Source organism: Hyaena hyaena, unplaced genomic scaffold (assembly GCF_003009895.1).
Source record: "Hyaena hyaena isolate Hyena2069 unplaced genomic scaffold, ASM300989v1 scaffold_678, whole genome shotgun sequence".
NCBI classification, from domain to species: Eukaryota; Metazoa; Chordata; class Mammalia; order Carnivora; family Hyaenidae; genus Hyaena; species Hyaena hyaena.
Window position 1 is genome coordinate 126,117 of NW_024081305.1, and position 15,655 is coordinate 141,771.

General features: G+C 38.7%; 1 long non-coding RNA gene across 1 annotated transcript in view; it reads left to right on the plus strand.

Moving 5' to 3' along the window:
* Window positions 1-14,055, plus strand: part of LOC120220153 — a 77,795-nt gene extending 63,740 nt beyond the window's left edge. The window contains exons 3-4 of the long non-coding RNA XR_005525481.1: window positions 9,351-9,363; window positions 13,988-14,055. This is a non-coding gene — a long non-coding RNA (uncharacterized LOC120220153). The remainder of the gene's footprint in view (window positions 1-9,350; window positions 9,364-13,987) is intronic.
* The last annotated feature ends 1,600 nt before the right edge of the window (window positions 14,056-15,655 follow it).

Genomic DNA, 15,655 nt, shown 5'->3' on the forward strand with positions numbered 1-15,655 from the left:
GAGGTTGTTTCCTGCTTTCTCCTCTAGGGTGTTGATAGTTTCCTGTCTCACGTTCAGGTCCTTTATCCATTTTGAGTTTATTTTTGTGCATGGTGTGAGAAAATGATCTAGTTTCATTCTTCTGCATGTTGCTGTCCAATTCTCCCAACACCATCTGTTAAAAAGGCTGTCTTTTTTCCATTGGATATTCTTTCCTGCTTTGTCAAAGATTACTTGGCTGTATACTTTTGGGTCCACTTCTGAGTTCTCAATTCTGTTCCATTGGTCTATGTGTCTGTTTTTGTGCCAATACCATACTGTCTTAATGATGACAGCTTTGTAGTAGAAGAGCCTCTGAATTTTTAAGAGAATTCTGATGAGGAATCTTCCAATTTTTGACTTTTGTTCAGTACTGTGAGGACTAAACAAAAGACAGCTGTGAGCTGTATTGAGCCTGTGGACTTTGAGTATGTGACTTCTGGTTTTGAGACTGAAGTATGGATCTGGCTAAAAAGAATAATGGGACAGGAGAGTTAATTTCATACTCAGTAAACACTGTTTCCTGCTAAATTTGGTCCAATCAAGAAGTCTAATCACAATAAAACTGGAGAAATATGGGTTCATAAAATTAGAAATCAAGGGTAATAACTACAAATACTGAGAGAAGTAATTCTAAGAGCTTCTTTGCTTGGTCTTTCAATAATCTATTCTAATCTCTTGTATACCTGGGAGTTACTTTAACATGTAATTACTAAAATAAATATGTATGATTCTGTTAACATATATATGAAATATATTTCACAGGCCTCTCCCTTCTTGCCCTTCACACACAAAAGTGCACCAATATTGTTGTATTTCTTTGGCCAGATTTAAACTTTCTTAGAGCTCAGGTAGACAGTAGATTAAAATTTACTGTGCTTGTGTCATGTCTCAGGAGAAGGATAAACACAGACAGAGGGGAAAAAGCAGGTGATTTTCAAATGAATGAGTTAATAGTGAATGTATTCTTTGAATTGCACTATCCCAATATTGATAATTGAAATTGTGTGAATTTATATACAAAGGTTTTCATATTTCTAAAGTTTTGTGATTGTGAAATATGCCAGTTATGGTTCACCAGCCATGTTTTTTGGATGTTCCTCTCTTCTCAACCAGTTGTAGTTTGTGTGGTTGGAAGATTCTAATAGAAGAGGATTGTCAAACTGTCTTTTCTCTTGATGTAAAGAAGTTTCTCCAAGGACTGTCAGAGGTAGTGACCCAAATGTGCTTCCATTTTTTAAGACCCCTTTCCTGCCTCAACTTCTGGGATATTCAGCACTGCCCATTTTTGTCTTTTCTGGCAGTCTGTGGATGCATTTTCTGTCTTCATGTAATCTGTTTCATTTATAATTATCTCCTAGTTTCTCATTGAAGATAGAATTTGTATTTGTTCTTTGTTTGCTTTATTGTTTGGGGGATGATGTTAGCAGAAATGCTGGTGGAAATGTCTTTATTCTATCAGGAATAAATGCAGTTGAGAATAACATAAGTGACCATTGGATGTTTAAGAAAGGTAAATATAAAGGAAGTAATAACTTAGCTGAGAAATGATGTATGAATAGGAGTTAGCCTCAAGATTTCAGGACAGAAAGAAAGTCACAAATGAAAACCCTGAGGCTGAAAACTGGGCACCACTGGCCAATTAGAGGCTACCAGTGTGGGCCAAAGGCAGACGGTGCCAGATTGTGTGCCAGATTGTGGTGCTAGATTGCAGGTGAGACAGAGGTGGGTGCCAGGCCATGTAGAGAGCTTAAAATAGTGTTTGCCAAATAACAAAGAGCCTTGTGTTGTATACCAATAAATTCAGAGAGATATACTCTGTCCTGTAGAAGCTTATAGTCTAGCTGAGGAGATTACCCAGGTATTAAAAAGTTTTTATCATGCAACCGAATGATAGGTAGTAAGTGAGCGTAGAGATAGTTTTGACTTGTAGGAATTAGGGGAGGAAAACTCTCTTTTGGCTGCAGCTCTTGTGGAAGGATTTTTTTGTTTTGACGTTTATTTATTTATTTTGAGAAAAAGAGAGAAAGAGCAGGGAAGGGGCAGAGAGAGAGAGAGGGAGAGAGTCCAAAGCAGACTCCGCACTGTCAGTGTGGAGCCTGATGCAGTACTCAAACTCATGAAACTGAGATCATGACCTCTGAGCCAAAATTAAGAGTCAGCTGCTTAACTGACTGAGCCACCCAGGCGCCCCTATGGAAGGATTCTTAAGGGAGCTAGAGTTTGAGCTTTACTCACGGGGTAGGGCTTGCATAAATATAGTTGTTAGAGTGAGTGGCATTGTCTGAGTGTAGGTATGTGGAATACAGGAAGTATGCTAGCTTGCTGGAGAGGAGGAATCTTGTAGGGCTGTGATGTGGGAGATGATGCTTGATTAGTAACTTGGGGTTACCTCTGACCTACCAGGGGTCTGCAGGTGTTAGTGCTACAGTGCTAGAAGTAACCAGAAATAGAACTTGTTGAACGCTTGATGTTCATGTTCTTATTGTAAGTAAAAAGAGCTATACAAGTGACCTAGTGTATAACTTCTCATTCCTCCTGCAAATTACTTATCAGCTGCTTCTCTCGTTAGATAGTTCCATTAATGGGGAGCTGGCTCTTTAACACAGTGCTAATTATCCTCCTCTCCCCTCCACTTCCCCCCTCCCCTCTTTCTTTGAGAGAGACAGCATGAGCCGGGGAGAGGGGCAGAGGGAGAGAGAGAATCTTAAGCAGACTTCATGCTTAGCAACGGAGCACAGAATGGGGCTTGACACAGACCTGGACATGGGGCTTGATCTCATGACTGTGAGATCATGACCTGAGCTGAAATCAAGAGTTGGATGCTTGACTGACTGAGCCACCCAGGACCTCCCCCTACCTCCTGCTTTTTTAAAGTAGACTTCACGCCCAGTGCAAAGCCTAGCATGGGGCTTGAACTCATGACCTTGAGGTAAAGACCCGAGTTGAGATCAAGAGTTGGATGCTTAACTGACTGAGCCACTCAGGTGCCCCAACACAGTGCTTATTATTCCTGTATTGGAGAGATATCCCTCTTCTTTTGGCTTTCTCCAGCGGATCACCAAATTCAGCCTCTAAACTGACCTAGAACAAGTCTGTTTCTCCTCCTGTCCCCAGGTATGTGAACCCTCTCAAATCAGAAGATGGCATCATGTCTTCCTTTAGTCTTCCCTGCCGTGCGCCAGGCTATGTATTTCCAGTCCTTTGATCTATTCTTTCAGTGGTAGCATTTTCAACCTGTCTACATCCTGAGTCCCGTTCTCCAAAATGTTTTAGTTTATCAATGATGCTTTTAAAATTTTTCTTCAGAAATGAATGGAGTATTCCAAATGTCGATAAAACAGTAAAGAGGGCTTTTGGTGATGTTTATACTTACTACAATTGGCTACAGAAGCAAAGATTGACTCACGAGTCTAGTCAGTATCAGAATTTTTAGTCAGATCAGCTTTATTCCGTATGTGAAAAGCACATCAGGGGAGGGGTGACCAAGAAAAAATAATGATCATCACACAGATTGTTGTTTGGTTGCTGGTACTGCCAGCTAAGTCCGGAAAAGCAACAATATCATTACGTAGTGTGGCTGTGTTAGAATAAGCTCTTTGTGATGTATACATCCGTTATGGAGTTGGTTGGAGAGAGATCCTGTTAAAATTGAGATTTCAAATATTTCTAGTTGTGAAGATTTCAGAAATGTAAATCTTGAAAATTAAAAGAGGTGTTGATATTTAGTTATAATGTTTAATTTTGTTAGGTAGACAGCAGTAATTGACTTGTAACTTCTCATTCTTATTAAATTTTTTAATGTTTATTTTTGAGAGAGAAAGAGAGTGCATGAGCAGGGGAGGGGCAGAGAGAGGGAAGTAAAAAATCTGAAGCAGGCTCCAGGCTCTGAGCTGTCAGCACAGAGCCCAATGTGGGCCTCAAACTCACGACCCATGAGATCATGACCTGACCTGAAATCAGACGCTTAATAAACTGAGCCACCCAGATGCCCCTGTAACTTGTCATTCTACTGATACTGCTTTGTATTTTACAGATAGAGGATACTATGTGGGTTATTTTGGACCCAATATCAATTTTATTTTTGTTATGGTTAAAAGTATCAATAAAAATTTCCAAAGATCACTAACTTATATAAAATCATCATTAAACTTCTTCTTCATATTGTGACATTCTAAAAATTAAAAGTGTAATTGGACTTAATTTTATGGTATGAATTTATTACTTAAATGAGATGGGAGCTGTACCCCTAAACCAGGTCAGTAAAAAGGAGATGAATAGCTTATCCATAGATAACTGCTCTATCCAAACTTTGCAACTAAATAATTTGTTTTCCCAAATTGACCTCTTCCTAAAAATCACATTTATCCCATGTTCGTCCACCTGAGCTGTTAACATCTCCAATAACTAGACAGTCACCATTTGGGAAACAGTAATTGTTGCAGGCAAGATTCATCAATGGATGCTCAAATTCATGGGTGGAAAGTATGATGAGAAATGGTATTTACGTAGTCTCAAAGTCTCCCCTTACAAGAAAAATGTTCAGTTTTGTAACATTCCTAGTAATGTTAGTGGAGAAACCTAGTAGATGCAACCATAAGCAAGTGATCACAGAGTTACTATAATCAGTTATGAGACGTGGACGGACATCATCATGTATCTTCTGGTATGAGGCACTGAGAAGGGCACAAGATTACTTGTGTGTTGTGCTTGCCAAAGTGCTTAACCTGAATTTATTTCTGAGGAAGCATTAGAGAAACCCAGATTGAAGGACATTCTACAAAATAACTGGCCAGTACTCTTTAAGTGTCAAGGTCATGAGAGACAGACTCTCCCAGATGGGAGGAGACAGACAACTGCATCCAAGGTGTGATCCTGGACCAGAGAAGGATCATCAGTGGGACACAATTGGCAAAACATTTATATAAGATCGGGTCTAGATTATTTAATATGTTTTGTGTTGATGGTTAATTTCTTGGTTTGATCATTATGACTGTGGTTATATAAGATGTCAACATTTGGGAAAGTTGGGTGAAGTATACACAAGAATTCTTTGTACTATTTTTGGAATGTTTTGTGACTCTTAAGTTGTTTAAAATGAATTTAAGCAATAACAACAAAAAATAATTCAACTCAGCTGAGAGAAACTAAGACTTTCAGGTTTTTACCTTGTGACATCTCTCTTGATCGGTCAGGGGCTTGTTTTCTTTGCCTCCTAAATCTCCACTATGAGCTGGATAGCTGACGTTTCTAAACGAGGGAATTGGGGAGAAGTTAGCCATTACTATACTGGATTGCAACTACACTTTTTGAAAAGTTTTGCTTAATTCATTAATTTACTTATTTATATTTGTACAGAGCTGTAATTACATCTTTGGGTTTCCACTGGCTCTGTAGGTTATTTGAGCTTTGCTGCTGTAGTCACCAGAATCCCTACCTGGAAACTTAGCTCTGTAATTAATTTACTCGTTTGTTTCTGTTTTTATTATTACGTTCTGAATTCAGGTTAGTGTCATGGATTCTTATGTGATGGGTCAATTATTACTGAATTTTATATTTATCGATTGTCTCTTAGGAAGAGCTGAGTTTTGTAGAAAATATTTAAACTTGAAATATGCTAAATATCATATTTTTCCCTCAGAAAAGACAGTCTGGAGTTTTATAAATATAATGAATAAGTAAACTGACACTGGCATAAGCACCAGGTGGTAACCTTTTATTGGTTAATAATTAGAATGGAGGAAATTAATACATTGGGAAATGTTTCTGTTAGCAAAAACAGTTGTTAATGTATGACTCATAGATTTTTAAGTCTGGAAGAAACTTGATGAGGCTGTTTTGATCAGTGTGGAAGAGGGGAAGACCATGGACTAGGGAGTCAGAAGACCTAGTTTTACATCCCAGACCCATCATTGCTCGTTATTGTCTCAGGTCATTTTACTTTTCTGAGCCTTAAATTTCTCATCTGTAAAACTGGAAAAATTGTATCTTACAAAGTTACTGTGAAAATTACATGAAGTAGCATGCAGTGTCCTTGGCCTGATGTAGGCATTTCATATATGCTGGCTCTGTTCTTGCTTCCAGCTAGGTTTATATAAGTCATCTGCAATGGATGAGAATCTGCTTTGCTTTTAAAGACCTATGCAAAGATGCATGTGTGTGATGGAATATTACATAGTCATAAAAAGGGATGGGACGTGCCATTTAAAAAACTTTTTTTTAATAGTTTATTTTTTTTATTTTGACTTTCATATGTATTTTTATTTTATTTTATTTATTTATTTTTTTACAAATAGTTTATTGTCAAATTAGTTTCCACGTAACACTCAGTGCTCATCCCCACAAGTGCCCTCCTCCATGCCCATCCCCCCCTCCCCCCACATCCATCAGTCCTCAGTTTTTGTCAGCATTCAAGAGTCTCTCATGGTTTGCCTCTCTCCCTTTCCCCCACCATTTCCACCCTTCTTCTCCCCCTTGTTCCTCCGTCAAGTTCCTCCTAATCCTCCTATACGTGCAAACATATGATATTTGTCCTTCTCTGCCTGACTTATTTCGCTCAGCATAACACCCTCAAGGTCCATCCATGTTGCTACACATGGCCAGATTTCATTGTTTCTCATTGCCATGTAGTATTCCATGGCATAGATAAACCACATCTTCTTGATCCATTCATCTGTTGATGGACACTTAGGCTCTTTCCATGTTTTAGCTATTGTGGAGAGTGCTGCTATGAACATTGGGGTACACGTGCTCCTATGCCTCAGCATTTCTGTATCCCTTGGGTAAATTCCTAGCAGTGCTATTGCTGGGTCATAGGGGAGTTCTATTGTTAGTTTCCTGAGGAACCTCCACACTGTTTTCCAGAGGGGCTGTACCAGTTTACATTCCCACCAATTTAATAGTTTATTTTTGAGAGAGAGAGAGACAGAACATGAGCAAGAGAGAGGCAGAGAGAGAGGGAGACACAGAATTTGAAACAGGCTCTAGGCTCTGAGCTGCCAGCACAGAACCCAATGCAGGGCTGGAACCCACAAACCATGAGATCATGATCTGAGCTGAAGTTGGACGCTTAACTGATTGAGCCACCTAGGCTCCCCATGGGACGTGCCATTTTTGACCAAATGGATGGACCTATATAAGTCAGACTGAAAAAGACAAATACTATATGATTTTACTCATGTGGGATCAAAAAAAAATTTAAATGAATAAACAAAAAGCAGAATCAGGGCTATAAATATAGAGAACAAAGTATTGTTTGCTAGAGGGGATGCAGTGGATGGATGGGCAAAATGGCTGAAGGGGAGTAAGAGGTACAGGCTTCTTTTTACAGAATGAATAGGTCATGGGGATGAAAAGTACAGCATAGGGAATATAGTCAATGGTATTGTAATAAGGTTGTAAAGTGACAGTTGGTGGTTGTGTTCAGGGTGAGCACAGCATAATGTATAAACTTATGTTTATACACTTGAAATGTGTTATACACTTGAAAGCAATATAACATTGTTTGTCAACTATACTAAAAAAAAACAATAATAACAAAACTCCGAAAAACAATAAAACCACAAAGATGACAGCATGTGTCAGTGATCTCTACCAGTATTTCATTGGGTCTTTTTGTTGGGAAGTTTTTCCATATTTCTTATTCCAGAGAAATTACTTTCTTTTATATGTCAGCCATAATTGGCTGTATCCCAGGGTCTGTTAGATAAGCATCACTCTTTGGTAGACTTTCCTTGGTGTTTTCATGTTTTTATCTGAAATCATTTGATGTAAGTAAGTATTAAAATGCTTTCAGAAGAATTTTTTTTTTTTATGAGACAAAGGGACAACGAGTTGTATAGACAATTAGAAGGAAGCACTTCTGTGTTCAGTTTCCTTTAAAGTCTTAGGCTTGAGTTGACGTTTTGATCCTTGGAGAGAAACCAGTTATTCCTAAAATGCCAGTTACTGTTTTTGTCTTATTCCAGTTTCAAAATTCCTTTCCTTTATTCTTAAACTATCTGATTTTGACTTTGTACTGCGGTGACGAAAATGAATATCATTATTTTTAGGAATTACACCCTGAAGTGTTTAGCACTAATGGGCATGTCTGTGGCTTACTCTTAGATGATTAAGAGATAGAGTGGGGGAGAATGATATAGTAGCTGTGGCAGTGTTAACTGGTGAAGTTGTTTTGGGGGAAGGGAGTTCTTTGTGCTTCTATTGCAACTTTTATCTAAGTTTAAAACTATCCTGGGGCATCTGGGTGACTTGGTCAGTTAAGCATCTGACTCTTGGTTTCAGCTCAGGTCATGATCTCATGGTTTGTGAGTTTGAGCTCCACATTGGCTCTGTGCTGGCAGTGCGGAGCCTGCTTGGGATTCTGTCTCTCTCTCTCTGCTCCTCCGTTGTTTGTTCTTTCTCTCTCTCTCTCTCTCTCCCTCAAATAAATAAACTGCAAAAAAAAAAAAAAACCTATCTCAAAATTATATTGGGTTGAGTCGTATCCTTGTTACCCTGAGGAGGTGTCAGTAAGTGGCAGTTTTGGGGTGAGGGAGGTTAGAAGCCCTGGGTAAGCATAGAATAAGTGACTAATTCAGTTAAGTAGTAATTTACTGGGGAAAAAATTAGTTGTTCCTTTAATTTAACCATTTTTCCTTAGCCAGAAGAGAATTCTTTCCTTTTTTTTTTAATAGAAGGACCAATATAGAGAGTGAGCTACTGCTGTATCAAAGCAGGGAAAACTACTTGGAAAGGGAAATCAGATGGTAAAAAGTAAGGAAGGTTTAAATTGTATTTTTACAAGACCCATACAAGAATAAGCAGAATGGATAAGGCAGAAATATTAGGACTTTAAAAACTATCCAGTTGTGAGATAATGTTTCTTCTTCTTCAGAGATGCAAATTAGTTTTCTGTAATTAAGGACTCTTAGGGGCACCTACGTGGCTCAGTCAGTTTAGTGTCCGACTTTGGCTCAGGTCATGGTCTTGTGGTTAGAGGGTTTTTTGTGGTTAGTGGGTTTGAGCGCTGCATCAGGCTTGTCGCTGTCAATGGGGAGCCCTCTTCGGATCCTCTGTCTCCCTCTCTCTCTGCCCTTCCCCTGCTCGTGCTCTCTTTAAAAAATAAATAAACATTAAAAAAAATTAAGGATGCTAACCTGCTAGTTAATATATATTAATTTATCTTTTATTTTAAATTGCTATTTGATTTCAAAGTTAATATTTAGTAGTATTAATAAAAATTTACATGATATTATGCTTTTACCCTTCAAAAATTGTCTTCTAACCAAAAATTTTTTTAACTTTCTCCTTCTTCTTTCATGTCCACAATGACATCCCTTTTGGAAACTCAGAAGCCAGCCAAAGGTAAGAGATTTGGTTTATTATAAATGCTTGTGAAGATCTTAAGTGCGTAATTTTGAAGAACTGGTAATTTTCTTCTCAGAAATATTTTTCCTCTGTGACTTTTGTAAAAGTAATACAAGCTGTCAGCCTGTTCATAAATCCAAAATCATTTATTGGCATAGGAGGGACTGGAGGTTTATGGAAAAGCTGTATTTGTACTTTGACCGATTCTAGCCAGTTTCCTGGCAACTATAACACAGATTCCTTTTGTGCTCTGCTGTTCACATGGATTGGCTTGAAACCAGTCGTTCCAGACTGTGGTCAGAACTGTGCTAGGCAGACTCATCCATGTTGCTCCTGAGACTGCTGGGGACACATTCTCAGGCCAACAGAAAGCTTCCCTGACCCACAGCTTCGTCAGGCAAATGTGCTGTCATCTTAGATTTGAGCCCAGATTCTAAAGAAACTTCAGTGGAGCGCATCAGTATCTCTTAAGGAATTCATAGGTGTGCTGAAGTGGGCACAAAGGCTGTATTTTTGCAGTGACCATTTGCTGCTATTACTTGGAACTTGTCAGGAAATTCAGATTTTTATCTACGTTCTTGGAATTTTGTTTTTGTTGTAAGAGTCTGTGGTTAAATTGTACTTCCATTCTCTATTATTATTGCTAAAATATGTATAGGCATGGCTCTTTGGGACTGAATAATTTTTTAATAGTTTAATGTGGCACTGGATTTCTTTATAATTGTAAAATTAACTTTATTAGCTTTATTTTTTGTTTTCTTATTTTTTCATGGAGCCAGAGACTGAAGATTGCAGTAAAGATGTGAGGAAACATTACATGACCATTTAAAAACTATTCATGTTTTATTGAATTCAGTTGTGTCTTCATGTTTAGAGAAAATGTTTTGCTGACATAAAAAGTATGGAAGGACCAACACCACATTACTAACATAGTGGTTACCTCTAGGGAGAGGTGTGCCTGGTAAATGGGAGACCTTTACTTTTTACTTTGTTTTTGTGTTATTTGACTTTGTGCAGTGAATGTGTGTTTCTTTACTGTTACTTGGGGAAAAAAAGGTTTTTTTATTTGTTTTTAATTTTAAAGGAACAATATTTAGAAAGAAAAGGGCTTGTCTGCTTTAGGACATCCTTGGCTGAAGATTCTTATAAAAATTGAAAGATTCCTGCAATAACAATATTGCCTAAACTTAGAAGCATTCAGCATTGTGAGTAAATAAGAACTAAGTGTTCACTAGTTCCAGACTTTATACCAGACTGTGGCACTTTCATAAAATCTGAGGAATAGAGGTAATCCAGCTTGCTGATGGAGAGCCTAGTGATAAGCAGGCCCGAGCCAAAAGGCTGGTTTCCAATCCCAGCTCCCACACCTGCCAGCTACCAGATTTCTTTATTTCTTTGTACCTCAGTGTCCTGTGAACAGGGCCTAGCACCTGTATTGATTAGTGGTTACTGTAATGGTAATATCTCTACTGCAACTGAGAGTTAGAAATGCAGTTGTTAAAGAAATTCCTAAATTAAAGAAAGAAAAGGGAAAAAAAAACCCCATAATAACAGAGAGGAATGCCGTTTTGAGCCTCCTCTTTGGTAAGTGCACGCATATGGTGATGGCGCCTTTGAAGTGAGAGCTAAGCTTACAGAGCAAGAAGCTGGATAGTTTCTACTTAACCTAATTAAGAACAGAATTAAATAAAATGGTAAGAGATGAAAGTTCAAAGCTAGAACAGAAGAAACCTAATTTGAACTTCACCTTTCATTTATTCTCACCATGCTGTAATGATTGTCAGTATGGCTGACAAATGGAGTTTGAAAAGGAGCCCCGACCTGAAATTGTGACACACAGACCTTTGGGACAGCCTTCTATCTTCCTTTTTTTCCTCCTCTCCCTGTTGGAGTCTTGCTAACCCAGCGAGCCACCACTCTTAACAGATACATGTCGAGCTTTGTATGTTTGTATCAGTAACATACAACATAGTGCTTTGGCTTCCGGGCTCCAGGGCTCCTGCCTCTTCCTGGGTCTTGCCAGCCATTGGGCTTCCCCTTGCCTTCTTTGCCCAGCTTTCCCATCACTGCCCCCTCCCAGGGAACAAACGCCTCCCCTGCCTGCTGTTTTGCAGAAAGATATGTATGTTCTGATCATTCCCTGCTTCAAAGGTCTTTTTAACCAGTCATCCTAGCAACTGCCCCCCCGGGTGCTCTCATGCCCATTTACATGTTCTCCCCGTGTCCTCCCAGAACTGCTCCTCCCTTTTCAGCCATCTTCTTCTGCAGTGTTTTGGCCTGTGATCTCCACGTGGCCCCACTCTGCGCTACCTGTCCCCCATCAGTCTCACTACAACTCTTTTTCAGAGAGTCTCCATTTCTCATGCAGGTAGAAGCAAACAGTCTAGCTTTTAAAAACTTGCTCTCCTTTCCCCCCTTCTTTCCCTTTTGACCCTTTCCCTTCTCTCCATCCATCATTTTGAGCCAAATTCAAGTGGGAGGGGGATATAGGCATGCATACTTAGTTTACTTACCATCTTAATCTAAATCCTTTCTTTAAAAAAATTTTTTTTTTTTTAACTTTTGGAACTTTGATCCAGGTAGTGTTGTGAGTTTACACAGATGCACTCTCCTGCCAACTCCAAACTCCTAGCAGGAACAGATAAAATATTTTAAAATACTGAAATCATGTCATTGCACTCAAAACCAAGATAATGTGGGACGCCTGCCTGGCTCAGTTGGTTTAGCATCTAACTCTTCATTTTGGCTCAGGTCATGATCCCAGGGTCGTGGGATTGAGCCCCCTGTCGGGCTCTGCACTGATCTTGGAGACTGCTTAAGAATCTCTCTCTCGGCAAACCATGAGAGACTCTTGAATGCTGACAAAAACTGAGGACTGATGGATGTGGGGGGGAGGAGGGATGGGCATGGAGGAGGGCACTTTGGGGATGAGCACTGAGTGTTATGTAGAAACTAATTTGACAATAAACTATTTGTAAAAAAAAAAAAAAGAATCTCTCTCTCTCCCTCCCTCCCACCCTCCCTTCCCCCCCCCCCCCCCCTTCTCTCTCTCTCAAAAAAAATTGCTTCAAAATCAGCGTAGTGTAACTTTAGGGACTAGCAGCAAGCTGGGGCTGAAGCACTGTGTTTACTGGACGTTGGGATCAGACACAGGTTCTCAGAAGTAAGTAGAGGTTCACCTCTTGCAGATTAGAGGGGTCCCTGATGTATGAGTGAGGACTGGAGAACTCATCATGTGAACTCTGATTTGAGTGAGGCTCCAACATGAATGAAGTGTTAAGAAAAAGATTTTGGCCACCAACATTGAGCTAGCTGTCTGTAAATTGGAGGGTGTGGAGACATTGGACTTTGGAAAGACCAAAATCTGGGCTTCAGTAGCTGGGAGTGTCTGTGTGACTAGTCATGCAAAGGTGGCCAGAGGGAGAGGAAAAAAACAAGTAACCACGTAAAGCATAAAACACAAACTCCCGATTCAAATGCACTTGCAAACTAACATATAAAGGCCCAAGAGGAAAACTGTCATCAGGAAGTGAGGCAGCAGATTCCCAAAATTGGAGAGTTTGAACTACAGGCTGAGATGATTTTAAAAACAATTAGAGGGGTGCCTGGGTGGCTTAAGCGTCCGACTTTCGCTTAGGTCATGATCTCGCGGTTCGTGGGTTTGAGCCCTGCGTCGGGCTCTGTGTTGACTGCCAGCTCAGAGCCTGGAGCCAGTTTCAGAGTCTGTGTCTCCCTCTCTCTCTGACCCTCCCCTGCTCACGCTCTCTCTCTCTCCTAGAAATAAATTAAAAAAAAAAAAAAGAATAAAAACAATTAGACTTTATAAAACATGAAATCCAAAAAAGAAAAATCAATGGAAAAAACTTGAAGATTTCAAAAAAAAAAAAAGCATGCATATTTTGGAAAGTAGTAAATGTAAAAGATCCAGAGATCATCTGTGATGTGTCACCAGGTGGCATTAACCACTTACCATTTTCCAGTGTGTGTTCTTACTAAGCTTTTCATCTGTATAGATTTTGGTACAAACATGGGATTGTGGTCCAGACTTTATCACTTTTACATTAATACATGAACATTTTCTTATCAGTGTTCTACAGTCTAAAAGCAGTATTGTACCTGGGTGTGTTATAATTTTTTGATTCTGCTATCTTGTAACATTTTCAACATGCTGTAGTAATCATCTTTACATCTTATTCTTTTAAAATACCTTTATTTTATCTGAGGAAACTAAAAATGTAGAGAATATATAAAAGCATAAAGAAGACAAAGATCACTAATCTTATGCAGAAGTAAACTTTATATGTGTAACTAGGTGTGTGTGTGTGTACATGTGTACGTGTATGTAATAGCCATCATATTATAAATATTGGTTTGTAACCTCCTTTTTTTCACTTAACATTGTGAAGGTTTTTCCATGTGAAATAAAAGTCTTCATCATTTATAGAGTTACTCATTATAAAACGGTACCATAAATAATTTGACTAACCTCCATTGTTAAGACAGTTAGTTATTTTTATTTCACTACTGTGAACAGTGTTATCAATGTTACAACATTGTTATAGCATTATAAGTATGTTAAGGGTTTATTCTTAGTACATACTATATTTTTATTTTTCAACAGGTGTTTGCATATGATCATTGTTTCTGGTCTATGGATGAATCAGTCAGAGAAAAATATGCAGGTAAGGACAGCATCCTATTAACTACCTATAATATAGAAAAGGTATTTTTATGTTTTTTCCATGAACTATGACAGCATTATTTTATGTAACTTTAAAAACTATATAGAGAACTCTTTCCCATCTTTGCTGTTTTTATATTGCTCGGGAAATAGATTAACAAGGTGCTCTTCTTGGTATAAGACAATGAAGGTAGATTAACAGGGTACATGATTGAAGTTATTACATGCATTCCCAGGCCTTACATGGCACCTGGAGCACACACTAACCATTTAGATTCCTTTCGATGTCTATGATATGGTCTAGAGAGGCAGCTTGATATAAGGAAAGATGAGCCAAGGAGAAAAGGAAACCTTTAGTCCAGGCTCTGCTCCTGCCTGCCTCTGTGACTAAGTAAGTCACTTATGTTTTCAGTGTTTCATTTCTGTCTTTAATGTAGAGATTCTATAGATTTGCTTGGAGTTCTGTTATGCTCTTACTCTACTCAACAATGACTGTCTTCAGTTTAGGACTTATCCACAAGTTTAGGACTATAGTGACAGCCTTCTAATTTCTTTTATTCCTAGCTGCTTTTATGACACCTGTTTCTAAGCAATATTTTTTAAATATTGAGTGTCATATTGTATTGGCTTTTGTCATGAGACAGAGTAGTACTACAGCTGGTTCAAAAAGTTAAGGTTAATTTAGTCTACCTGGCCTGACAAATTACTTACAGATTGCTTCTGTATTGGGAGTAAGAGGATGATATCCTAATCTGGGAAATTAACTAGGAAGTGGGGGATAATGGAGTGCTATTTTTAGCGTTTAAAGTATAACAAACATAACAGCATCTAGTTCTTTCATATTTCATATTCAAGACTCAAAGAGAGTTTGAATGATTTTGTTGGATTATTGACATATTTAATTTAGCCTATGGAAGAGGGTTTGAACCTATTATTTTTGTCCATGATTGAAATAGAAGATTTCTAGAAGAAATTTTCAAGATTTTCCCTCTTCTAGCATGATTGAAAGCTAGAAGAAATTTTCAAGATCTTCCCTCTTCTAGCTGGCATGTATTGTAGGCCCTGTAGTTAAAAATTATCATTGAAGAAAAGGAGAGGAGATTGGTATATATGATTGTTTAATTCAAGTTTCCTGAGGTCCCAGATATAAACTTTGGATATTTGTAATCATCGTTTATAAAATTAGTTCATTAGCTTTTTGCATTGCCGAGGATTTTTGGCCAGTGTTTATTACTTCAAGTTCATATTATCAGGAACTTTTTACTCACTTCCTATCCTGTACTAACTAGAAATACATGAAAGACATAGCCTTTGGAAGCATTCATCAAGTCGAAAAATCCTGTTTGGAAATCTACAGCTTGAAAAAGTACATTTTTGAGGGTGTTGTTTTTAGTTTTTAAAAAGCTGTTCAGAGGCGCCCGGGTGGCTTAGTCGGTTAAGCGTCCGACTTTCGCTCAGGTCATGATCTCGTGGTTCGTGGGTTCGAGCCCCGCGTCGGGCTCTGTGCTGACTGCCAGCTCAGAGCCTGGAGCCTGTTTCGGTCTGTGACTCCCTCTCTCTCTGACCCTCCCCTGCTCACGCTGTCTCTCTCTCTCCTAGAAATTAAAA